The sequence below is a fragment of the Lissotriton helveticus genome, chromosome 7 (genome assembly GCF_964261635.1).
Source record: "Lissotriton helveticus chromosome 7, aLisHel1.1, whole genome shotgun sequence".
NCBI lineage: Eukaryota > Metazoa > Chordata > Amphibia > Caudata > Salamandridae > Lissotriton > Lissotriton helveticus.
The window spans coordinates 1624498584-1624524480 of NC_136068.1; positions in this window are offsets into that span (position 1 = coordinate 1624498584).

Here is a 25897-nt window from a genome sequence, read left to right on the forward strand (position 1 = left end):
CCACAAAAGCTGTCCGCCAACTGTCACTAAACGACTCACCGCCAGCAAGGGCAGAGAAACTCTTACCCACCGTGTATGACGACTCAGAGTCGGAGGATGAGGAGGCATACATCGTCTCGTTTGCAAGAGAGCTTAAACAACGACGACGGCCACAGCCCACATGCATCGTACAGATGGCGGGAAACGAGGTCAAGGCCATAATCGACACTGGCGCCACGGTAAATGTGATGGGTCTGCAACAATTCAACAAACTACGCCCACGGCCTGAGGTAATACCATCCAAGACAAGAATCTTCGCCTACGGAGCGGACACACCACTACCCCTCAAAGGAAAAATCACGATACCAATCCAGGCCGATGAGTCCCAAGTGATGGCAACGATCCACATTATCAACCGGGAGGCCGACACACTGATAAGCAGCCACACAGCAGAGGACTTGAAACTCATATCTTTTGCAAACCGCATACGGGCACATCAAGTAGATGAGCTATTGGCACGCTTCCCCGAACTGTTCAAAGGCTTGGGCTGCATCAAATGTGAGCCCGTCAAACTGCATATTGACAAATCAATCACCCCCACTGCCTTGCGCCACCGCCGGATACCATTCCACCTACGCCCGTTGGTGGAAAAGGAACTGGAGAAACTAGAATCACTGGGCGTCATCGAGAAAGTCACCGGACCCACCCCATGGGTGTCGCCCATGGTTATCGTGGAGAAACCCAAGCAGCCGGGCGCAATACGATTATGCATTGACATGCGGCTTCCGAATACCGCAATCCGAAGGGAGAGGCATTTGACCCCCACCATGGATGACATCGTCGCTGATGTAAACGGGTCGAAGTGGTTTTCAAAGATAGACCTAAATGCCGGATACCATCAGCTTCCCCTAGCGGAGGAAAGTCGGTTCATCACCACCTTCAGCACCCATATGGGGCTCCGACGCTACAAACGGCTGAACTTCGGCATCTCCTCGGCGGCGGAGGTGTTCCAAAACACCATCCGAGAACTCCTCTCGGGATTGCCGGGAGTCATAAATGTCAGCGACGACATCCTGATACACTCTGCTACTGCCTCGGAACACCACAAGCACCTGAGGGACGTACTGAAGAGACTGAGCACCCACGGAGCAACCCTCCATAAAGAGAAATGTCAGTTCTTTCAGCCCTCGATAGAATTCTTCGGTTATGTCTTCAACCAGGAGGGCATCCAAATTGACCTGAGGAAATCGAAGGCCATTAAGGACGCTTTAGCGCCGAAGTCCCCGACAGAAGTGAGAAGTTTCCTCGGTATGGCCACCTATTGTGGCCGATTCATACCGGGTTTGGCCACCAGGAGTGAGCCGCTACGGGCACTGACTAAGGCCGACGCCCCATGGCAGTGGGGCTCGCGAGAAGACGAAGCATTCCAAGGAATCAAGGATGCACTCCTGGAGAAAGCCACACTCTCGTACTTTGACCCCACAAAACGCACGGAGGTGGTCGTTGATGCCAGCCCGGTGGGACTCGGGGCGGTCCTGACTCAAGAACATGTACCTGGCCAATGGACGGCATTAGCGTTTGCCAGTAAGGCCCTAACCCCGACCGAGACGAGGTATGCCCAGATCGAGCGAGAAGCCCTTGCTATCAAGTTGGCCTGCAGCCACTTCCACTTATACCTACAAGGCCACCCGTTTGTAATGGTCACTGACCATCAACCACTAGTGCCCCTCTTCAAGGGAACTGCTCCCCATCCGCCACCTCGCATCGAACGGTGGGTGATCCAGCTACAATCGTACGAGATGGAGGTCACTTACCACCCAGGAGCCAAAAATCCTGCGTACTACTTGTCACGCCACCCCTCGCCACAAGACCCTGAACCAGTGGACGATGACTGCAAGGAGTACGCTCAGTGGGTGGCCCTCACCTCATGCCCGAACAGCATGACTATGGAAGATATTAAGGAAGCCGCCACCACCGACAATACATACCGGAGATCGCTTCAGGCAGTCCAAGATGGAACATGGGCTGATTACTTACGCCCACCCACCTCCTGGGCCGCGGAAGACAAGGAATCACTCACCAAATTCTGGCGAGTACGACACGAGCTAAGTGCCACAGACGATGGAATATTGCTAAGAGGAACACGACTAGTCATACCCCAAAGCCTAAGACACCGGGCGGTGCAGCTCGCCCATGGAGGACACCAAGGCACGACCAAGATGAAGGCACGTATGAGGGAGAAGGTGTGGTTTCCGGACCTGGAAACCAGGGTAGAAGAGTACGTGAGGAATTGTATGAGTTGCCAACTAACAAGTGACCCGGAGAGACCTTTGCCCATAATCACGGAAGACGCCTGTACAGCTCCCTGGACCAAGGTGAGCATAGACTTTGGAAGTTTCCCCGGGGAAGGACACACCCTAGTAGTCATCGACTCGTACTCCAAGTATCCGATAGTGGAGAGAGTAGTCTCCACTGCATTCACGCATGTAGGACCGGCGTTGGAAAGGATCTTCTCCATGTTCGGCTACCCCGCAGAAATACGAAGCGACAACGGACCACCATTCCAGGGGGCTGAATTCGCCACCTTTCTCACAACAAGAGGAATTCGACACCGCCGCATCACACCTCAGTGGCCACAGGCGAACGGTGAGGTGGAGAGATTCATGCGAACCCCCAACAAAGTATTTCGAATCGCTTTAGTGGAACATGCTGACCCCGAAAAAAGACTGCACGAATTCCTGCGAGAGTATCGGAGCACTCCCCACTGCATAACCCAAAGAAGCCCATGGACCCTCATGCTCCAAGGACCCCGAAGAGACCTCCTCCCCACAGCCCCAGGCTGGGCACCACCCCTGGCTGACACCGAAGAAGCCCAGGCGCGGAGACGGCAAGGGAATCAGCGCATCAGCAGGCAGAGGAGGGCCACTCCAAGAGACCTAAGGTTGGGCACCCAAGTGATTATTAGGAACAGACGTCCGGGAGGGAAGTTCCAAACCCGCTACGAGCCGGGCACGTGGACAGTGACGGCAACCAAAGGCACCATGGTCACAGCCCAAAAGGAAGGTGAAGAGGTATCACGAAACACCTCGTGGTTCAAAGCCCTCCAGCCGGAGTCTAGGCAATGATCGGAGACAGCAGGAGAGGATAACCAGCCAAATAGGGCGGCGACTCCTGAAAGAGACAATACAAACCCCCAGAATGCCAAGTAGAAGATCAGGAATCCACGGCATCATCCCAAACATCGGCGGCTACAGCCAGGGATACTCATCAGAATGATGAGGATGGCAGGGGAAGCGGCCGAAGATACAACCTGAGACCCAACCCACCGCCGAGCCAGAGGTTGAAAGACTATGCCTGCCTGCTGAGACCCTGAATCGATCAACAAGGGACACGCAAGTACTCAGGCATTGTGGTGTGAAGTATTATGAGACTGATTTTGATTTCTTTGACTTAAAAGAAAACAAATTGTATGGTTGGATAGGGATGTAGTGACCGTGAGCGGTCTAGCTTACGCACGCACGCATCCCTACACCCGCAGGCCAGGCGTGGCCTGCGGTGTCAATAAAAGAAGGACGTTGCGCTCGAGCACGTCACTTCCGAGTACAGCACTGGTGTCCGTGTACATCCATTACTGCTGCGCATCCAGCCCCTGCGCAAGGCCTTGGGTCAACCCTGACCACGGGTGACCATAGGGGCCACAGCACAACACTAAGGTCCCCTGATATTTGTGGAACCTTTGATAATGAGGGATCACTCAGACTAAAGATAGTTGCTCTACAGGTGTACCTTTCCGATAATCCCTTAGAGAGGGGAGCCCCCTATAGTCTCATAGAGCAGCCCACCCTTCACACCTTCTGCCCAAGTTCTGACTGGTGGCTACTTGTTCTTATTTTTGGGGTGCATTATGGCACCGAGGGGAGATGCAGATCGGCCTCTCCATGTAAAATGAAGCCCAGAGGCTTTGGGTATCCAGGGGCCATTGATTTTTAATTCATTTTTTGAGTAAATGTAAAGTGTGTGCATAATATGTCCTGGGGTTCTGCCATATACTTTGTGACCATTAGAACGAATGTGTATTGCGAAAACCTTGTGAACATTATCATCACAACATGCTAACATTTACTTTTGTGTAAGAATTGCATTTGCAAGATGGAGGATGCTGGCCGCCCTAAGAGGACACATCCACCCCCAGTCTGGAGGAAATCATTACGTTTTTCCACCAGATAAACTTCTTAGAAGGTGTACCTGGACCTCTGCACCTAGGCAGAGGACGCTGCAGCACATTAGATGGAGACAGCATCTTACCAGAGTCTTCTGTGAGAGATAAATTGCTCAAGCCTGTTTAGTTGGTCATTCAAAGGTAAGATGCACTGGAATGTGATTGGCTGTTCACTTGGGAACAACTGTCTTATTTGGGGAATATTACGCTTGAGCTGCCATCCAGCTCACCGAGCATCTTTTGGACTTGGACTTGCTTGAACTCTGCTGCTGTGATACATCCTGTGGGTGGGTCACTTCCTGCCCACTTCCTCCTAGCTAGAACCTAAGCCTAATGGTTCTGCTTGTGCTATGCTTGTATGCCATGCTACGGCTCCTGTTGTTGCCAACATGAAATCCCCCTGTCAGCCGAAGGGGAGCAGATACCCCATACTGGTGTTTATAATATTCCACATAAGGGTTATAAACAGGTGCTAATGTAAAACCCAGGCACCAACCCATTTTGTTGTTAGTTTTACATTAATGCTCAGTGAGAGATGGGCATAATCTGAGCTCTGTCCAAAACTTCACAGCCACTTACCACCAGTCATTAAATGTGCATTCCACCCTGTGTGCATCCGGTATTTGTGTGCACGCGTTCTTTCCCACATATTTAGACTCAGGCCTGAATGAGGTGCATATCCCCCTCACAGATCAGTGGAAGCCCAATGATTAACGATAATTGTAAATCAGTGCAATAATATGCTCCTAAACATTCTATCACACTTCATACTGATCCTAAGATAGGCAATACAGGGAATCTCTCAATGAACCATCCCCACAGATATATCTGACATAGAACCACATGTTTTTATCCAAATATGTATAGGTTTAGTGGCATTCTGAACATATTACTAGTATGCTTTGTGACACAGAAAGGAATGGCAATAAAAAAAAACATCAGCACAGTAAAAGTCAACAATCGCACAACAACCTGCAATCTCTAGGCACACAGGGCCTGATTCACAATGGTAAACTTACAATTTTATCTAATTTTATGACAGTTTACTAGTCACAAAGGTATTTTATGAGTAGCATCTTTACGACTGCATAGTCTCTGCACATAAAAAGATAGGACGGTCCTAGGGATGCTGTGTGAACCCAGACTCTGTGAGAGTAACTGCTCCTTCTGGTTTGTACGGTCTTTCCCTCTCATAGGGAGATCACTTCTCAGGGAGTGCAAACAAACTATTATTTAAGACAGTTCTGTTTATTCAGCATCTGTTTGCACTATTATCTTGCCTTTTGATTCCTTATTGTTCAATATATATCTTGTCTGTGTAGTTTTGTCTTAGCAGGCTTAACGCTACTCAGTTCCATGGTCCCAATCCCAATTTGTTCCAGTCCACAGAATCTGTCTATTCCTTCTCCACCCCTTCTCCAGAATGAGTGTATCTTTCCACAGGTTTTACACTCATTGCTGGTTAGTTATCTCCTGATCTCCTCCGAGTTCCTAACACCCTGCCACTCACATGGAGAGATCAGGTGTAACATGAGGTTAGTACAAAATCACTTTCCCAAGCACATTTAACTACCAGTCAAATTTTGACTGCTTCTTACAGCCATATGAGCGTTTGATTAAATCTGTCAGGATGCTTGAATTGTGGAGTTTAATTCTGTGCCTGGCTACTATGCCAAATTATATTTCTCATCAAGTTCAAGAGAAAAATGGGCAATAATTTACATAAATGCTTAGCTCAGAACTTTCATTTTTCTCTTTCAGACTTCCATTCTCTCATTGTGAGAAAAGATTGCACTGAATGCTGATTGTTCTTTTCTCTATTGATCACAGCTATGACAGAATTAAGCTGAAAATCGGAACCTAAGGCTAAAATATTGAATTATGTTTTGTCCCACTTTGAAGGAACCTCATTAGCTACCAGCAAAGCAAATAATTAATTTTGTGGTCCTCTGCCTCCGTTTGAAAACATATGGGGCTACAACCCTGGACACAGAAAACTTGCCACCAACTACATCACAATCAATGCCCTCAGATTCAGGACTGCCAGACTGATGCCCGTTCTAAATCTATCTGACAAAATCACACTGGTAAAACCATCAAGGTGCTATGTACGTTCATCTGGAATATCCTAAAACTTGAACAACTTCAAAAAGAAATGGAAAAACATGCCTCTTCATGGAAGCTTTCATGGTGTCCGCTACAGTACACAATGGGGGATATTCCCAAGAACGTGTGATAACTACCTGCAAAATTATCTGAACACAACTCTTCTCATCGCAGTCTATTGTGGGAAAATAACTCTGTGTCAACGTGGTATTCGCAAGCCGGCGGTACCATGCGATAGGCTCACGATAATGCATGAAATGTCCGCGATAAAGTCAACGCGATGCCGCAAAAAATGCGAAACACGACCCTAAAAAAAGCTGCTATGAGGCCAATCGCGATACAAAAATAAGCGAAAAACAGCCACAGGCCTGCAATTCCCACACGTCATGCACTATAAAAGCAACAAAGAAAAGGGAGAAAAAAAAACTGCGTAGCACCTGAGTGCAGAGGCCAACGGGAACCCTGCAAGCTCCACAGACCACCAGCAAGGTACATCGGGGTCGGGGAAGGGCAAGGAGAAGAGGAAGAGGAAGACGGGGTGCAGTCCGCAGGGAAACCAGATCAGGGTCACGGAGGTGACAGAACACTACTACAACTGAACGGCAACTTAACAAACGTGAATGCAGTCGGAGTGTCGAGGAGGCCAAGAGGGACTCGCATGTTGTGAAAAGCAAATCCAAGCACCAACCCCCTGCCAACAGGAAGGCAGCAACGGCGACAGGAGGTGGGAGTCCTGCGCCACAGGAGGAGCTGGAGGAAATGGAGGCCAAAGTCACCAGTGTGGAAATGGTGCAAGTAGTTGGGAGCACGGACACAGCTCAATAGGACCTGACACAACATCAACAGGGTGAGCAACGGCCAGGGACTGGGGGGACGGGGAGAAATGGGCACAATGGCACACATGCACAACAATGTGTAGCACACTGCACACCCACAATGACCCAGGATCATGTCCCTGAGCCCCGTGGCACATTGCAGCACACACAATTAGCAATCGCAGCACATCCCATGACAATGTGGTACAAAGTGCAACATTGACATTGCAGAACAGAGGACACAACCTGGTCCGCCCATACGCAGAAACAGGCCAACCACATCTAACTTAGCAGGAAACTGTGATTTTGAAATGTATGTGTACAAGCTCACATCAGTCATGTAGTCCAAATGTCCATTGTCCCACATCAAATATTCAGCACCTCCTAATCAGTCACAATGTACATTGTCTTACATGTAAACAAGAACAATGCGCCAACATACATGTCACCACAATGTCAACATGCATCTCCCCTTCACATTGCAGAGGGACAAATAAAACATCCAGCAGGGCATATCAGACAACTCATCAGTGATGCTGGAGAGGACCACCACACCTCAGACACCGATGTGCTACAACAGCTCATGTACATCTTAGGCAACATGTCCAGTGACGCCTGGGCTGGATGTGTGTGGAGTGAGTGTAAGCCAGCCCGCAAGGAGTGGTTGGTGCTGGCAAAACTACAACAGTGAACACAATTAAAACGTAAACAGAAAACACCCGCATTACAGAGACAACTGCAGCGCATCATGGTGGATGCCGGAGCAAGTACAGAGGTCACCCAATGAGCAAACAGAAGTGTCCATGAGCTGTGTTGCCCCGAGTTAGTGGCACCTGTACTGCTGAGCAGGGTATCATGCAGATGATGGCATCCATGACAGGTGTGAGCAACTCTGATAGTCTGGCAGTAATACACTTCCGACTCTGGCAGTTGGCTTTTGGAGGTGGTCCGGGCGGTGGTGGCGTGTGCCTTCTGCGGTGATGCGACGTCCGGGCCGGTCAGGACTCGATTTGCTGTGTGAGCCCTGGTGGACCGCAGTTGAGGCCAGAGGCAGCGGACAGCACAGGGCCAAATACACATGGCGTGGATGACCCACAGTCCATCGACCAAGAGGCCATCCAATATTCTATCAGACAGGGTCCATGACTTGAGCTGCAATGAGTTAGTGTCCCCGGATGCACTGCGGCCGGCACAGGCACACCGCCACAGGACGGTGATTTGCGGTGCAGTGAGATTGGGCCACGTGAGCTGAGCGGGTTCTCATCGATGTCTGAGGTGAATGTGGTGGAGGGTTGCGTGAGATAGTGGAAGGTGTCCTCCAGGGCATGATGCAGAGGGAAGAAGCCGTCCGGAAGCGGCAAATGGAGGAGTGGAATGCTACTGCCTCATTTTTGCCACCAAGTCAGTATCACCAACATGATGATGACGACAACCCCCAGTCCATAGACTCAGTTGCCACCAAAGTTCAACCAGAAAGTGCCCATGGATGTTGGGGAACAGACTTAGTGCCACAGGAGCTGAAAGGGGATGCAGTCTACAATGAGGGCTGTACATTGATATCAAATCTGCCATATAACTAAATCAAGACTGAGTTCTGAAAATGTGACCTACTCGACCGCAGTGTAGGCCGAAGGCAGCGGTCAGCGCGGGCCAACTGCTGTTCAGCGATCTCCTCCCGGAACTCTAACACACAACCTTGAAATGGCATGTGGGGGTGACTTGTGGTTGACGGAGGTAGAAGCTCCAGAGCTTGGTGGGTGTTCAGTCAGGGATGATGACGTGTCCTGCCTGGTACAGACTGGATTGGATTGGATTGGTGTGAGGCCTGCTGGACCACAGTGAAGGCCGAAGGCATAGTCATCAAGGGCCCACAGACCCGTGTGGTTAGGATACTATGCACAGACTTGGTGTCACCACATCGTAGGGTGTATAGTGATTTAAACTCTTCAGTAATGTGTGTGCTCGGACATTGTAAATTCAAGACTGAGTCCCAAATGTGTGACCTACTCGACGCAGTATAGGCCGCGGCAGCGGTCAGCAGTGGCCCACAACCACGTGTCATTGGCTTGCGATGCACAGAGTTAGTGACACAAGGGCAGTTGTTGGTAGTGTTTGATCACCTCTGTAACGATTCTTTTTCCCTCCTGACTGAAAAGCGTCATCCTCTTACACCTCTCCTGGTGTGCAATGATATGTACTCTGCAATTGAAAAATCAAGACTCAGTTCCAAATGTGTGACCTTCTTGCGCGCAGTGTGGCCCGAGGGCAGTAGTCCGCGTGGGCCCACAGACACATGTGGTTGGAATGCTATACACAGACTTCGTGGCATCACATCAAAGGGAGTTTAGTGACATAAAATCAGCCATAATTAATGTTCTCTGCCATAGTGTAATCAAGACTCAGTTCCAAATGTGTGACCTACTAGTCTGCTGTGTATGCCGGTGGAGTACGTCAACAAGAAAGGAGTACTTTGGGCCTGTGTCGTGGAGGCCGTGAAGGTCTGAGGAGGCTACCAGGGTCGCAACACTCAGGCTTGGAGCTTGCACCGGCACGTGGTGGGCCCTCATCGACATTCGCCGGTGTCGGCAAGTGTGCATTGAGGCCTGGGTGTGCAGGACTGGTTCGGGGACCAGTGGCCTGGGGTGCAGCAGGTGCACAGGATTGCAGGCAACACCCCTCACCGCAACAGCGTCAACCTCGTGGCGGGGTGAGGGGCGCCGCCCTGGCAGAGACATTGGGCATTCCAGAAGAGAACTACACTGTTATGAGATGCCAGATACCAACACTACGAGGGAGGAAGAAGGTGATATTTTTCCACGCTATATCTCACCTCTCCTTTCTTTGCAGTCTGAAACGCCCTCCGAGGTCCTCTGGCCTTTAAAGATCTGAATGTGCAGGATCCTGGCCCCATCCTCCTTCCCGGAACTCTACACGCTATTGGTCCTCACGATCAAACCTCCAGATTGAAAATGAGGTCGGAGGAGGAAGACGCTGCGCAAGCCGCCAGCCAGCCTTTCGGCTACACTCCTTGGAACCACAGAGAACGTCGAGAGCAGAGCCGAGGACGCGACCCGCGATAGGGAACCAGGACCGCTCAAGAAGGCGCCGAACCTGACCCAGCACTGTGAAGAAGCGACCCACGCTCCCGGAGGAGCGTGGCTGTGGCAGGTACGTGCCCACCTCTGGAGTGTATTCAGCAGAGGTCCCCCGGTAGGGAAGTGGAAATCAGTATCTTGTTCTACATAGGACTGTATAAATAGTGAAGCACCTACAAGAAAGAGAGGTTTATTATAAACAGTGACTGGCTGTTTAAGACTTATGTGCAGCATTGATCAATAAATACCATTTGGGCCATCAGTCATCGTACTCCTGCTTCGTATTAGCCCACACCCAGAGCTACATGCTTTTTATTCACACCCCCACGCTGGCCTGGCATACGCCGGGCCAGCCCACTCCATTCATGCTTTCAGGGGAGATGTAACAAGCTACATTTCCAGGATTTTCCCCACTGGCCAGGGTGGCATGGTTGCGTCCACTGTCCACTACACTCCAAACACCAGCGGTGTATGTCGACATGGATATGTGTGTGATCTGCATACTGCAGTCTGGCCATCACGTCCATGCCACACTTGTCATTGTGTACATCCGGAGTCTCCAACCGGTCGATCGCGAGCTACCAGCTCCATTTGCCCGCCGTCACCCAAACCAGCCACTTGGATTGGAGCTAAGCTGGGGTGGGGGCGGGCGAAGAGGATGACGCTCCTCTCCTGGAGCTGCAGACTCCTCTCGTGAGAGTCTGACTCTTGTGGCGTCATCGTCGGATGCCAGCGCAGAGCAGTAGGAGACATGCCTTCCACCGCAGGTAAGCTCAATGGTGGAATTAGGGATCCCGTGGGAGGGATGGCTGACAAGGAGTCAGAGAGCGCCGGTTAGGAAGGAAAAACGAGTGGAACAGAGGGCAGAAGGGGCACAAAAAACAAGGGGGAAACGAGTGGAACAGAGGGCAGAAAGGCACAAAAAACGAGTGGAACTGAGGGCAGAAGGGCACAAAAAAATGAAGCAAAAACTAGTGGAACAGATGGCAGAAAGGCACAAAAAAACGAGTGGAACAGAGGGCAGAAGGGCACAAAAACTAAGGAAAAATGAGTGGAACAGAGGGCAGAAAGGCACAAGAAACGAGTGGAACAGAGGGCAGAAGGGCACAAAAAAATGAGTGGAACAGAGGGCAGAAGGGCACAAACAACAAGGGGAAAACAAGAGGAACAGAGGGTTGAAAGGCACAAAAAACGAGTGGAACAGAGGGCAGAAAGGCACAAAAAATTAGTGAAACAGAGGGCAGAAGGGCACAAAAACAAGGGGAAAACGAGTGGAACAGAGGGCAGAAAGGCACAAAAAACGAGTGGAACAGAGGGCAGAAGGGCACAAAAAATAAGTGGAATAGAGGGCAGAAAGGCACAGAAAACAAGTGGAACAGAGGGCAGAAAGGCACAAAAAACGAGTGGAATAGAGGGCAGAAAGGCACAGAAAACAAGGGGAAAATGAGTGGAACAGAGGGCAGAAAGGCACAAAAAACGAGTGGAAAAGAGGGCAGAAGGGCACAAAAAATGAAGCAAAAACGAGTGGAACAGATGGCAGAAAGGCACAAAAAACGAGTGGAACAGAGGGCAGAAGGGCACAAAAACTAAGGAAAAATGAGTGGCACAGAGGGCAGCAAGGCACAAAAAACGAGTGGAACAGACGGCAGAAGGGCACAAAAAATGAGTGGAACAGAGGGCAGAAGGGCACAAACAACAAGGGGAAAACGAGAGGAACAGAGGGTAGAAAGGCACAAAAAACGAGTGGAACAGAGGGCAGAAAGGCACAAAAAATGAGTGGAACAGAGGGCAGAAGGGCACAAAAACAAGGGGAAAACGAGTGGAACAGAGGGCAGAAAGGCACAAAAACGAGTGGAACAGAGGGCAGAAGGGCACAAAAAACAAGTGGAATAGAGGGCAGAAAGGCACAGAAAACAAGGGGAAAACAAGTGGAACAGAGGGCAGAAGGGCACAAAAAACGAAGCAAAAACGAGTGGAACAGAGGGCAGAAGGGCACAAAAAACTAGTGGAACAGAGGGTAGAAGGGCACAAAAAACAAAGGGAAAACGAGTGGAACAGAGGGCAGAAGGGCACCAAAAATGAAGGAAAAACGAGTGGAACAGAGGGCAGAAAGGCACAAAAACGAGTGGAACAGATGGCAGAAAGGCACAAAAAACGAGTGGAACAGAGGGCAGAAGGGCACAAAAAACAAGGGGAAAACGAGTGGAACAGAGGGCAAAAAGGCACAAAAAACGAGTGGAACAGAGGGCAGAAAGGCACAAAAAACAAGGGGAAAATGAGTGGAACAGAGGGCAGAAGGGCACAAAAAACAGGGAAAATTAGTGGCACAGAGGGCAGACGGGCACAAAAAACGAAAGGCACAGATGCAAAATACAGAATACAAAAATATAGGGGCAGCTAAGAACAGAAGGCAGAACGGGCAGAGAGGCACGGGGGCAGCGAGGGGAACAGAAGGGAAAACCGGGCAGAGAGAGCACAGGGACAGCGAGGGGAACAGAGGGAAGAAAAAGGGGCACGGACCACGTACAGGCAGCGGGGGAAGACAGACAACAGCAGTCACAGACACAACAATGATAATACAGGCAATACAATAAAAGCAATAAAACGTTGAAAGGCACGTTTATAGGTTACCGTTACTTGGCAGGCAGGTAAAAATAGATAAAGCCAGGATCAGCAGTAGGATTTTCGTGCTGCTGTCTGATTGCTCACTTTCCACAAGCCCTTGGGTACCACTGCCTCTTACATCTCTGCAGTTAACTGTGTCCAGTAGTCAAGGCCAAGCTCATGATGAGGCAGGGGGGAGTAGAGGGGTATAGGGGGCATTGGCTTGAGGGGGCATGACTGTTAAGTCATGGTTCAAGGCCACTGGTATTATGTGGCACTAAGGGACCAAATTATGCAGCAATTTTGACAAAATCATGCAGCGTAAAAGACAAATTATATGGTGTATTGCAGCTAATTTTGTGCTAGTACTACTTTATCGTTTTGTAATTTGTACTCGTTAGCAGTGTCTCTGAAATTTTGGACCTTGATTTTGGACCTATTAATTGACATGTCTTGAAGCGTCACAAATCCAAAGTCATTCCTTTTGGTGTTCTAGGGAACTCTTAAGTCAGGCCTGTCTTGGGTATTTTGTTCAAACCACAGTATGGGCTCTGATGAAATTAGGCCTTAAGTAAATGAAACTAGGCATGGGGGGTCTCTCTGAAAAATGCGCGAGTTGCTTCGGGTTCAGTAGCTCACGGCGATTTTCACAGGCCAGAAGTAGCTCTGACTACACAAAAGGTTGGAGACCCCTGGTGTACATTCTCATTCATCGGTCACTTGTCTCCTTCGCATATGCCTGGTCCCCATCTCTTCCCACAATCTGCTATTGTGTGGCTGAGGTGCCATGCTGTTGATGGCTTATGTGCATAGCTGGCCCAGGTTGCCACAGTAAGTTGTACTGTCATGTCTGGTGGGTGGGCATGTTGTTTGGCGTGTTGTATGTGAGTTTGTGACGTGTGCATTTCCAGTGTTGTGAGTTGCATTATTGTGGAGTTGAGTTGTGTGGTGTGTTCATTTGGTACTTGCCAACTAGCAGTGCTTTTCTGTAGGTGCCAACCTGGAAGCACTGGTTGATGATGGACTGTCGGGAGATGTAGAAATCATGCACACTGCCTGGGTGGTTTGCGTCGAAGTTGGTGGAGATTCCCCGGTAGTCCTCTATTACCTGCACATTGATGGAATACGTGTGCTTTCGGTTTTGGTTATTGTGTGCAGTGTTGCCGGGGGGCACAAGTAGGACCTGTGTGCAGTCAATTACCAACCTGACACGTGCGGGAAGCCAGATATGGCGTAGATGCCTTGCTTGGTCTCCAGCTGTTACTGCACAGTGTGGGCCGACACGTGCAGCACGGCTAGCAGCTTTGTCTGAGGTGGGATGTTGGTTGTCCGCTGTGTTGGTACCGTCAGACTGTGGGCAATAGTGGTCAGGATGCGTAGGATGGTTGTCCTTTTGAGCCTGTATTGGGCAATGACATTCCCTGGTGTTGGGTCTGTGACCTCGGTGCATTTTCTGAAGGTTGCTTTCTTTGTCTGCGCTGCCTCAGTGTTGGTCCGGGAGGGGGGCGGTGGGGTTTCAAGGGGTGGCGGGGTACTTGGGGTGGTAGCGGTGGGTGTTGTAGCCCTGTTGGGGCTCACATCTGCATGATCAGTGGCTCCATGGCATCTGTTGAACTTCAAGTGTGGCTTTGGGCTGGGCTCCCTTTTCTGGAGCAGGTTGTAGTCTGACTTTACACCAGGTCAGAGCAGGTGTTAATTTCCTGCTGCTAACGCACCTTATCGCCTGTTTTGTGATCTTATCACAGATAAGGCTGGTCGTTGAGAATGTTGATGTGTGGTGTTGTCGCGGCTTTTTCCTCTGGAACACCTACTCTGCATCTCGTTAGCGATAGTTGCCGGGGTCATATGTGGCTATGTTTTTTGAGGATGCTATCGCGGGAAAACTAGTGATATCGGCTGTTTGCACCAGCTTGCGAATGGGGCGATAAATTTATCGCCATTTTGGCTGCGATAAAGTGCTGATAACTCGCCTATAGATCCTTGAGAATATGCCCCAATATCAATGGGTCTCCTTAGAAATGAGAGCAGGTCTTGTGTTTCACAAGCTTCAAAAGACCATACTTACAGCTTCAGAATCTCTGGGGTAGAACAACTAGATCTGACCCTTCATGGATCTTCCAGAACTTATTGGATATGTTCAGAACTTTTATTTTGGTGTTAAAATGGGCATAGAATTAAAGATTAACTGCATTTCTTGCGGTTTTAGAATTTCATACAGCTTAGCTGTGTTTGGTGCCATAGTTCTTGCTGTTACTTTTATATCACATTATATGAAGCATTCTGAAGCAACTATATTTATTTGAGGATGTGATCTGCTGCAGTTGTCACTGTTTATTGTTTAATGACAATAAGCAAAAGCCTTGCTACCTATGATGTAAAAGTGATGGTACATGGGGCTCATATCAGTTTAGCTAGGGTGATTTAAGTGATATGTATGATATCCGTACTGGTGAACAGTCAAAATATCGCACTGGGCCAGGGACAGACTAATTTGCATATAGCCAGGTTCTGAGCTGGGATGGGGCAGTGAGCTAAATAACGGTGATGGATCAAGCCCTGATCTTTGGACTGGGTAAGAGTGGTCTGCTTAATTCAGACACTCTGTTCATCACCACCCCCTTTTCTGAATCATTTTGTCCACCATAAGCGTGGAAGGGTATACGCAGACATGAGTCCCTTGCTCACTGCTCCATCAGGATTCAAGCAAGCCGGGCCGACGACGCCTGAAATGGCAGAAACCGGTCCCCGGAAGCTTGTCTCCTTTCTGGTGAAGAATTGGCTTGGTAGTTTGGTCTGCCCTGTTCCCATGATGCACTGGGCCAGGGACAGACTAATTTGCATATAGCCAGGTTCTGAGCTGGGATGGGGCAGTGAGCTAAATAACGGTGATGGATCAAGCCCTGATCTTTGGACTGGGTAAGAGTGGTCTGCTTAATTCAGACACTCTGTTCATCACCACCCCCTTTTCTGAATCATTTTGTCCACCATAAGCGTGGAAGGGTATACTCAGACATGAGTCCCTTGCTCACTGCTCCATCAGGATTCAAGCAAGCCGGGCCGACGACGCCTGAAATGGCAGAAACCGGTCCCCGGAAGCTTGTCTCCTTTCTGGTGAAGAATTGGCTTGGTAGTTTGGTCTGCCCTGTTCCCATGATGCACTGGGCCAGGGACAGACTAATTTGCATATAGCCAGGTTCTAAGCTGGGATGGGGCAGTGAGCTAAATAACGGTGATGGATCAAACCCTGATCTTTGGACTGGGTAAGAGTGGTCTGCTTAATTCAGACACTCTGTTCATCACCACCCCCTTTTCTGAATCATTACTTTCAGTATAGGGGCTGTTTTTGGGGTTGCATTAGGGCTTAGGGCTACTTTCGGTATAGGGGCTGTTTTTGGGGTTGCATTAGGGCTTAGGGCTACTTTCAGTATAGGGGCTGTTTTTGGGGTTGCATTAGGGCTTAGGGCTGCTTTCGGTATAGGGGCTGTTTTTGGGGTTGCATTAGGGCATAGGGGTACTTTCAGTATAGGGGCTGTTTTAGGTTTTAGGGTTGAGGTCGGAGTGTAGGCTTGTACTACTGTTGGGTACAAGGTTTAAGTTTTAGGGTTTAGGGTCTGGTACGTCGCGTGCATTAGGGCTTAGGGCTACTTTTAGTATAGGGGCTGTTTTAGGCTTTAGGGTTGAGGTCGGAGTGTAAATTGCGATGTAATACCATGCGGTGTCTGTAGGCGATGTTACCGTCGTTCACATGCATGCAAATACCAATGCGAGTTTATGGTATGCGATGTGATTACTCACGATGTAAGGGCACATGCGGTGTAATAAGTGTGATGTAAGGGCATGCGATGCGAGTGTTTCCGATGGATTGTCATACAACCGTGCTTGGATGCCTGCTGAACTTGCGCCTGGAGCCTGGATGCCTCGCTGGTCTTGCGTCTTGCGCCTGTGTGCCTGCTGGACCTGCGTCTGGTGCCTGGATGCCTACTGGATTTGCACCTGGAGCCTGGATGCCTTGGTGGACTAGCGCCTGGAGCCTGGATGCCTCGCTGGACTTGTGTCTTGTGCCTGGATGCCTCACAGGACTTACGTCTGGTACCTGAATGCCTCACTGGACCTGCGTTTGTGTCCTACATCCCTCGCTGAACCTGTGCTAGGTGCCTGCAGTGGGATCTGGAGTAGCTGTGGAGTCGATGACCCATGGCGGGAGACATTGATGTGGGACGATCGCCCGTACCTGGTGGTGAAGTCTGGCAGGTCGCATTGAGACACGTTGCTGACCTGTGTGAGAAGTCCGCCTTGCGCACCTTGGAGCAGTCAATGGTAGAGGTGCTGCTGCGCACCAACGTTGTGAGGTCCGCATCGCATACCAGAATCCACCACTACACCGGGGTGCACGGATTACCAACGGTGGATGCCGTCTCCCTGGATCACAGGACGGATGATGTTGGGATGGCCAGACGCTGTGGCGGGTGAGGCCCCTGTGCTACGCCCAACTTGTGTTGTCTGAGTGGTGCTGCAACTACATGCCTAAGGGAGCCCTGCTGCATCAACTGCATCGGGAGGTCCACCACTGGACTACTTGGTGACTGCTGTACCCAGCCCAGTGAAATCACACTTGGCTCAGGCTCCTGTTGGCTGAGTCACAGATTTGGAGAGAGTGCAGTGGATTGCACCACTGGGTAGCGCAGGAGGGCCTGGGGGTGAGTCGCTCATGCCTATCCCACATAGATGACACACCCCCTGTAGCGGCACTACCACTATGGCGGAAGAGCTTTGCCCCACCGCCTCAAGCAGTGCAGTAGAGGAACAATCATCACATGATGACAACTCAATCTATCAGTCAATCATGGGAATTGTAAGTGCGCTGCTCACCCGTGAGGGTCGCAACGCACTGAGGGGGGAGCCACAGATCCGTTAGCCGAAGAGGGTCTTCCTGAAGGTGTTCAGGGAGGGTGCACCTCTAATGTCTGCCGGTAGCTCATTCCAGGTCTTGGGTGCAATGTGGGAGAAGGATCATCCGCCTGCTCTGGCTCTTTGGATGCATGGGGTTTTGGCCAGTGCAAGGTTGTTAGATCAAATGTCTCATTTGGGTACGTGGAGGAAGATTCAGTCGTTGAGGTATTCGGTTAAGTTGTTGTGTAGGGATTTGTAGGCGTTAGTGAGGATTTTGAAGGTGACTCTTTTCTTCACGGGGAGTCAGTGGAGTCTACATAGGTGTTGGCTGATGTGTTTGTGCCGGGGATGCCGAGGACGAGTCTGGCAGCGGTGTTCTGTAATGTCTGCAGTTTGCGGAGTAGGAACTTGTAAATGCCTGCATTGAGTGCATTGAGTTTCATTAGTCCAGTCTGCTGGTGATGAGTGCATGGGTGACTGTCTTCCTTGACTCCAGGGGGATCCATTAGAAGGTCTTACGGGGGATGCAGAGGGTGTTGAAGCAGCTGGAGGTGATGGAGTAGACCTGTTGGTTCATGGTGAGGGATGAGTCGAGTACGATGCCGAGGTTTTTGGCGTGGTCCAAGGGGGTAGGTGGGCTTCCGAGGGCGGCAGTCACCAGGTGTTCTCCCATGCTGAAGGGGTGGTTCCAAGGACGAGGACTTCTGTCTTATCGGCATTGAGCTTCAGACAGCTGTTGCTCATACAGACTTTGACGCCATGCATTCCTTTCTGAAAGTTGAGTCTGGCGGTGGTGGGGTCTTTGATGAAGGAGAGGATGAGCTGGGTGTTATCAGCATAGAATACGATGTTGAGGCCATGTTGTTGGACGATGGTGGCGAGGGGGCCATGTAGATGTTGAAGAGGGTTGGGCTCAGAGATGACCCCTGTGGGACTCCGCTGATGATTTACGTGGGATCGGAGGGGAAGGGTGGCAGTCTGATCCTTTGGCTTCTTCCGGAGAGGAATGATCGGATTCAGTCTAGGGCTATTCCTTGTATGCTGGCATCATGAGTCTGGCGACTAGTGTACATTGGGAGACGGTGTCGAAGGCCGCTGACAGGTCGAGTAGGATGAGGGCAGCAGAGTGGCCTTGGTCCAGGAGGTTGCGGATGTCGTCTCTGACGGCGAGTAGGGTGGCCTTATTAATGTGGTTGCTTTGCAATCCGGATTGGGACGGGTTGAGGGTGGTGTTGTTTTCAATGAATCGAAAGTTTCCTGTTGACTGTTTACTCCGCAACTTTGGCTGCGAAGGGGAGGAGCAAGATAGGCTGGTAGTTCTTGAGGTTGGTGGGGTAAGCTATGGGCTATTTGATCAGGGGCCTGACTTCTGCATGCTTCTAGTCATCTGGGTGGGTGCCTGTTTTGAAGGTGGTGTTGATAGTGCGTTGTAGTTTGTGTGCGATGGCGGACGCGGGTCTGTGGTTGATATCCACACGCTTATGTCACGGTGGGTTATCATGCTTTATTCCTGTTAAAAGAAAATGGGGGAATAACATACAGAGTGCAAGTTTACATGCACTTGTCCCTCTTAAGATGGGGGCTACACTATGTAAACAGTGGCAGTGTCTCCCTAGATTAAATTGATAATGGTCGAAACTATTATTATAGCTAGAAACCATTGGGAGATATGCATATGTGATGGTTGACAGGATGAATGGTATGTATGGTACATTTGGGTATTACTACCTGGCATGGGTGGATTTAAAAGAACAGAGCCAACGGTCGTGAATATGTGTGTTTTTTTCATCAGAAATGCTTTGGTTGAAATATTAGATGTTGTTGTGAAATAAAGTGTTACATACATACATATATATATAATATATATATATATATATATATATATATTCAAGCTCCGCACTCAAGGGGCGGGTGCTTTCGCGGGCGGTGCCTCCCGCCGTAAATTGAAGCTCAGCCTTGCCTCGAATTTCAAGAAAGAGAAAGCACTCTCAGGAGCGGGTTCACAGTTTTATTTTAAGAACCCACAGCGACCAGACGCGTTTCGGCGTTTTGCCTTTATCGATGGTGAAATGCGAGTCTGAGGCAGACATTTTTATATTCTCTTACACGTGCAAATAATAAACATGAAAAGAGGACAAGAATGCGGAATACAAACCATTAATAATCCACATTTGTAAAGCGCACAATCACCCGTTAGGGTCTCTAGGCGCTGGGGGCCGTCGGGAAGATTAAGCAAGCTATTGCCCAGAGTCACATGGTGCTGGGCTAACCTGCCGCCGGAGCCGGGGATCGAACCCTGATCCCCAGATTTCAGCGTCAGTCGCCCTGGCCGCGGCGCCACACCTCTTCCAAAAGTATGAGCGCCATATTGGCATGGTCATATACCTCGTTATCAATAGATTGCCTACAATATATCAATGCAGACGAATACTAAATTATCATAATGCTCACAATTCATAAAGATTGGACGCAATCATATCCATGTCACGAAACATTTTAAATAACGCCCTGAATGGGCTTATTCTATCCACTTTGTCCTCTTAGCATTGTTATCCTGAAATCCTGCCCTGGATGGGCCGTGCCTCACAAAAACATAGTGTTACTATTTACAAAGGTGCCCACATGTACATACTTACAAATAAATTTTCCTTGTTGGTTACAGTTACTTCTAAATTTTCATGACCAATTATCTTCTATATTACAGTAAAGAATTACTTATTTCCCCAAATGTACCGCCAATTCTTCATGGGTATTAAGGCCTTCCGGGTGTTTAGTTTGTAAGTCTATGATGTAGCGGGATTCTAATCTCCGCAACATCATTAGCCTATCCCCCCCTCTTGGGGGTACCGGGACCTGATCCAATACGAAGAATCTCAGCAGTTCCCTGTCACTCTTATGTTTCTGTTGAAAGTGACGGGCTACAGGGTAAGTCATGTCACAGTTTTGTATGGCCCTGCAATGCTCCAGGACCCGTTTTTTGGTCTCATGGATGGTACTTCCAACGTATTGAAGTTCACACGGACAAATCAGGCAGTATACCGTGTATGGAGTACTGCATGTAAAAAATCCTTTGATCTTTTTAGGTTTGTCTATTCCTGGGATTTTGTATGAGGAAACCTTTTTACTACTAGAGCATGCTTTACATTTTCCGCAGGGGAAAAACCCCTGCAGGTTCTTCGACAGTTGGGTGGGGTGCTTCTTGCCTAGATGGCTGCTTGTAAGCGTATCTTTCCGTGACCTCGCCTTTCTAAAGGTCAATAAAGGTTGTGAGGGAATGTCCTGACCTATTACTGGATCTAATTTCAGCAGGCTCCAGTTTTTCTTAAAAATTGCCCTTAGGTCCCCTGCATCTTCAGAAAATGTAGTTATCTTTCTGAATTTGCCACTCTCAACTTTCTTGTCTTTTCCCTTGAAAAGTTGCCCCCTTGGTATTTTGTTCACCCTATCGTAAGCATCTTGTAGAGTACGTTCCTCATAACCCCGTGCTCTAAACCTCTTGATGCATTCTTGGGCATGTCTCTGATAATCGATCTCTCTAGTGTTATTTCTTTTGATCCTTAGGAGTTCTCCAAATGGAATACTCCTTATCAGACGTGGGGGATGGCTACTCTGAGCGTGCAATACAGAATTACCCGCTGTTGGCTTCCGATACAATTTCGTATAAATGGCACCCTCTGTTACACATACCTCTAAGTCCAAAAAGTGTACTGAGAACGTGCTCATTTCAGCCGTAAAGTGTAGATTTACCACATTGTCATTCAGTCTATTTACATACTCCAAGGCTGTTTCTACCGACCTCCTCCAGATCACAAAGAGGTCGTCAATGTAACGATGCCAGGTAACAATATTTTGTGTCCAGTTGTGGTTGGTCTCCGCCCAGGCCACCTGCTCCTCCCACCAGCCAACAAATACATTTGCATAGCTGGGGGCGAAGCAGGTGCCCAGCGCGGTCCCCGAGATCTGGCGATAGTATTGCCCTTGGTACAAGAAGATGTTGTTGTTCAGACTGAATTCTAAAAGTTGTAAGATCATTTCATTATGTGTGGTAAATTTGACTGATCTATTCAGCAAAAAGTACTTCACTGCTTTAATTCCATCAGCGTGTGCAATGCACGTGTATAGACTGGTGATATCCATTACAATCATTACATCACCATCCCTCCACTGCATAGCATCAATGGTTTGAACAAAGTCCCTTGTGTCCTTCACATAAGACCTCAATGACATGACAAAGTCTGAAAGAAAGTGGTCAATGTACATGGAAACATGTTCTAAAAGACTCGACTGTGAGGAGACAATCGGCCTCCCTGGTGGTGCTAGTATGTTTTTATGCACCTTGGGTAGGTGATAGAAACATGGAACAATTGGGTTCAAAATCCTCAGAAAAAGATATTCTTCAGTTACAATCATGCCTTTTTCATACCAGTTCTTAAGTAACGCATGACAATTGTTGGCTGGTGGGAGGAGCAGGTGGCCTGGGCGGAGACCAACCACAACTGGACACAAAATATTGTTACCTGGCATCGTTACATTGACGACCTCTTTGTGATCTGGAGGGGGTCGGTAGAAAAAGCCTTGGAGTATGTAAATAGACTGAATGACAATGTGGTAAATCTACACTTTACGGCTGAAATGAGCACGTCCTCAGTACACTTTTTGGACTTAGAGGTATGTGTAACAGAGGGTGCCATTTATACGAAATTGTATCGGAAGCCAACAGCGGGTAATTCTGTATTGCACGCTCAGAGTAGCCATCCCCCACGTCTGATAAGGAGTATTCCATTTGGAGAACTCCTAAGGATCAAAAGAAATAACACTAGAGAGATCGATTATCAGAGACATGCCCAAGAATGCATCAAGAGGTTTAGAGCACGGGGTTATGAGGAACGTACTCTACAAGATGCTTACGATAGGGTGAACAAAATACCAAGGGGGCAACTTTTCAAGGGAAAAGACAAGAAAGTTGAGAGTGGCAAATTCAGAAAGATAACTACATTTTCTGAAGATGCAGGAGACCTAAGGGCAATTTTTAAGAAAAACTGGAGCCTGCTGAAATTAGATCCAGTAATAGGTCAGGACATTCCCTCACAACCTTTATTGACCTTTAGAAAGGCGAGGTCACTGAAAGATACGCTTACAAGCAGCTATCTAGGCAAGAAGCACCCCACCCAACTGTCGAAGAACCTGCAGGGGTTTTTCCCCTGCAGAAAATGTAAAGCATGCTCTAGTAGTAAAAAGGTTTCCTCATACAAAATCCCAGGAATGGACAAACCTAAAAAGATCAAAGGATTTTTTACATGCAGTACTCCATACACGGTATACTGCCTGATTTGTCCGTGTGAACTTCAATACGTTGGAAGTACCATCCATGAGACCAAAAAACGGGTCCTGGAGCATTGCAGGGCCATACAAAACTGTGACATGACTTACCCTGTAGCCCGTCACTTTCAACAGAAACATAAGAGTGACAGGGAACTGCTGAGATTCTTCGTATTGGATCAGGTCCCGGTACCCCCAAGAGGGGGGATAGGCTAATGATGTTGCGGAGATTAGAATCCCGCTACATCATAGACTTACAAACTAAACACCCGGAAGGCCTTAATACCCATGAAGAATGGGCGGTACATTTGGGGAAATAAGTAATTCTTTACAGTAATATAGAAGATAATTGGTCATGAAAATTTATAAGTAACTGTAACCAACAAGGAAAATGTATTTGTAAGTATGTACATGTGGGCACCTTTGTAAATAGTAACACTATGTTTTTGTGAGGCACGGCCCATCCAGGGCAGGATTTCAGGATAACAATGCTAAGAGGACAAAGTGGATAGAATAAGCCCATTCAGGGCGTTATTTAAAATGTTTCGTGACATGGATATGATTGCGTCCAATCTTTATGAATTGTGAGCATTATGATAATTTAGTATTCGTCTGCATTGATATATTGTAGGCAATCTATTGATAACGAGGTATATGACCATGCCAATATGGCGCTCATACTTTTGTTTGTATTCCGCATTCTTGTCCTCTTTTCATGTTTATTATTTGCACGTGTAAGAGAATATAAAAATGTCTGCCTCAGACGCGCATTTCACCATCGATAAAGGCAAAACGCCGAAACGCGTCTGGTCGCTGTGGGTTCTTAAAATAAAACTGTGAACCCGCTCCTGAGAGTGCTTTCTCTTTCTTGAAATTCAAGGCAAGGCTGAGTTTCAATATATATATATATATATATATATATATATATATATATATATCCCTCACACGTCGGTTCCTTTTTCCCAGTCCTTCGAGCGCTCAAAGTGGGTGCGTTTCCCTACGGCGGAACCTCGCCGTTGCATATGCCAAAACACCTCCGGGTTTAGCGAAAGTAATGGGCGCACTCGTGCTGTCTCTCCACAATGATTTTATTGTATTATTTCAGCATGGAAACAAAATTAAATGATCTACGCGTTTCGGTGCTGCTGGCACCTTGCTCACGATCGTGCTGAAATAATACAATAAAATCATTGTGGAGAGACAGCACGAGTGCGCCCATTACTTTCGCTAAACCCGGAGGTGTTTTGGCATATATATATATATATATATATATATATATATATATATATATATATATATATATATATATATTTATATATATATATATATTTATATTTATATTTATATATACATATTTATTTAGTGCTGTAGACCATTCGGCCTGACAGTGCAAGTAAAAGGCGCAAACTCGACAGCAGGCGCCTATCTGGCTGGTGTCACATAAATATGAAATAAAAGAAAACAACCCCCTTGAGCACCCTATCCCTCCACCCATCCCACTCCCACTCCCACCCCCCCTGTGTTCCATGTCCACTACCTAAACTTAAATGAAACCACAAGTGACCTCCCTCGCTAGCCCGTCTGCTGCGAATCAGTAAGGCGCAGCAGCCGTAGGTACCGGGGGCATGTGACCTCTTGGAATTCAGTGGCTAATAGCGACAGAAAGGGTTGCCACAGCTCGCCAAATTTAGACCCCTCCCCCGCCACGGTGAGTGTCAGCTTCTCCATACCAAGCACATGCCACAGACGGTACAGCCAGCCTGTAAATGTTGGGATATTGGGAGTGCGCCAATGTATGAGTATGTTTTGTGTCGCTGACCCCAGCGCAATTGCTATCTGTCTGCCTCTGTGAGATCGAAGCAGGTAGGTCAGTGGGTTGGGGAAACCCAGCAGGATATATGCTGGAATGCGTCGGATCTCGGTCTCGAAATGCTTATCTACCTCTTCTAGCACCTGGGCCCAGTAGGGTTGAACATGTGTACACTCCCATAACAGGTGCACCAAGGTGCCCACTTAGCCACAGCCACGCCAACACATTGCCTGCCAAGTGCGGTCCATAGCGTGTAAGCGCTCCCGGGTATAATACCAGTATGTTGCTACCTTCGTGTGAGTCTCAGTAAGCCCCATGTGGTACGCAGAGTGTCGGGCCCTATAGTATATTCTTTCCCACTCTTTATGGTTGAGTGTCCTGCCTAATTCCCTCTCCCATCACGCTCTGCTGGCGTTGTACGTGTGGGTATGACTTACTTGTAGCATCTTGTAGAGATCGGAGATAAGTCTTTTATCTGATGTGCGTGTGATGAGCCATCTTGCGTAAGGGGTAAGGTGCCTATCTGCCTCGGATAGGACCTGGGGCTGGAGCGCCCAATGCCTTACTTGTAGATATCGTAGCCTCTCTGTCTCTGAAAACCCATATTCCTGCTTGAATTGGAAAAATGGGATAACCCCTTCAGCGTCGTACATATGGTACAGGAAGCGGCACCCAGCAGGCCTCCATGCTGCGAATGCGGCCACGTCTATACCGGGAGTGAAATCAGGGTTGTCTATTAACGGGGTGAGCAGAGACGGAATGTTGTGAGTTCGTGTTTGACATTGGTAGCGTCCCACACCTCGAGGGGAACCCGTGTAATGTACGAGGCGTATAAGTTAGGGGGTCTATGGGACTTGCGCAGGAAGGGAATTTCTTGCAAGGGTCGCGCCGCCACAGCCTGGTCCTGGAATAGCCAGTGTTTTTCCGACTCCCAGCGGCTCCACTTAACCAGGTGCTGCAGCTGGGCCGCCCGGATTTAGAGCTGTAGATCAGGAAAACCGAGTCCTCCCCCCTCAGGAGCCAGCGTCGCCAGAGCTTGCCTCAGTCCTGGTTTCCGGCC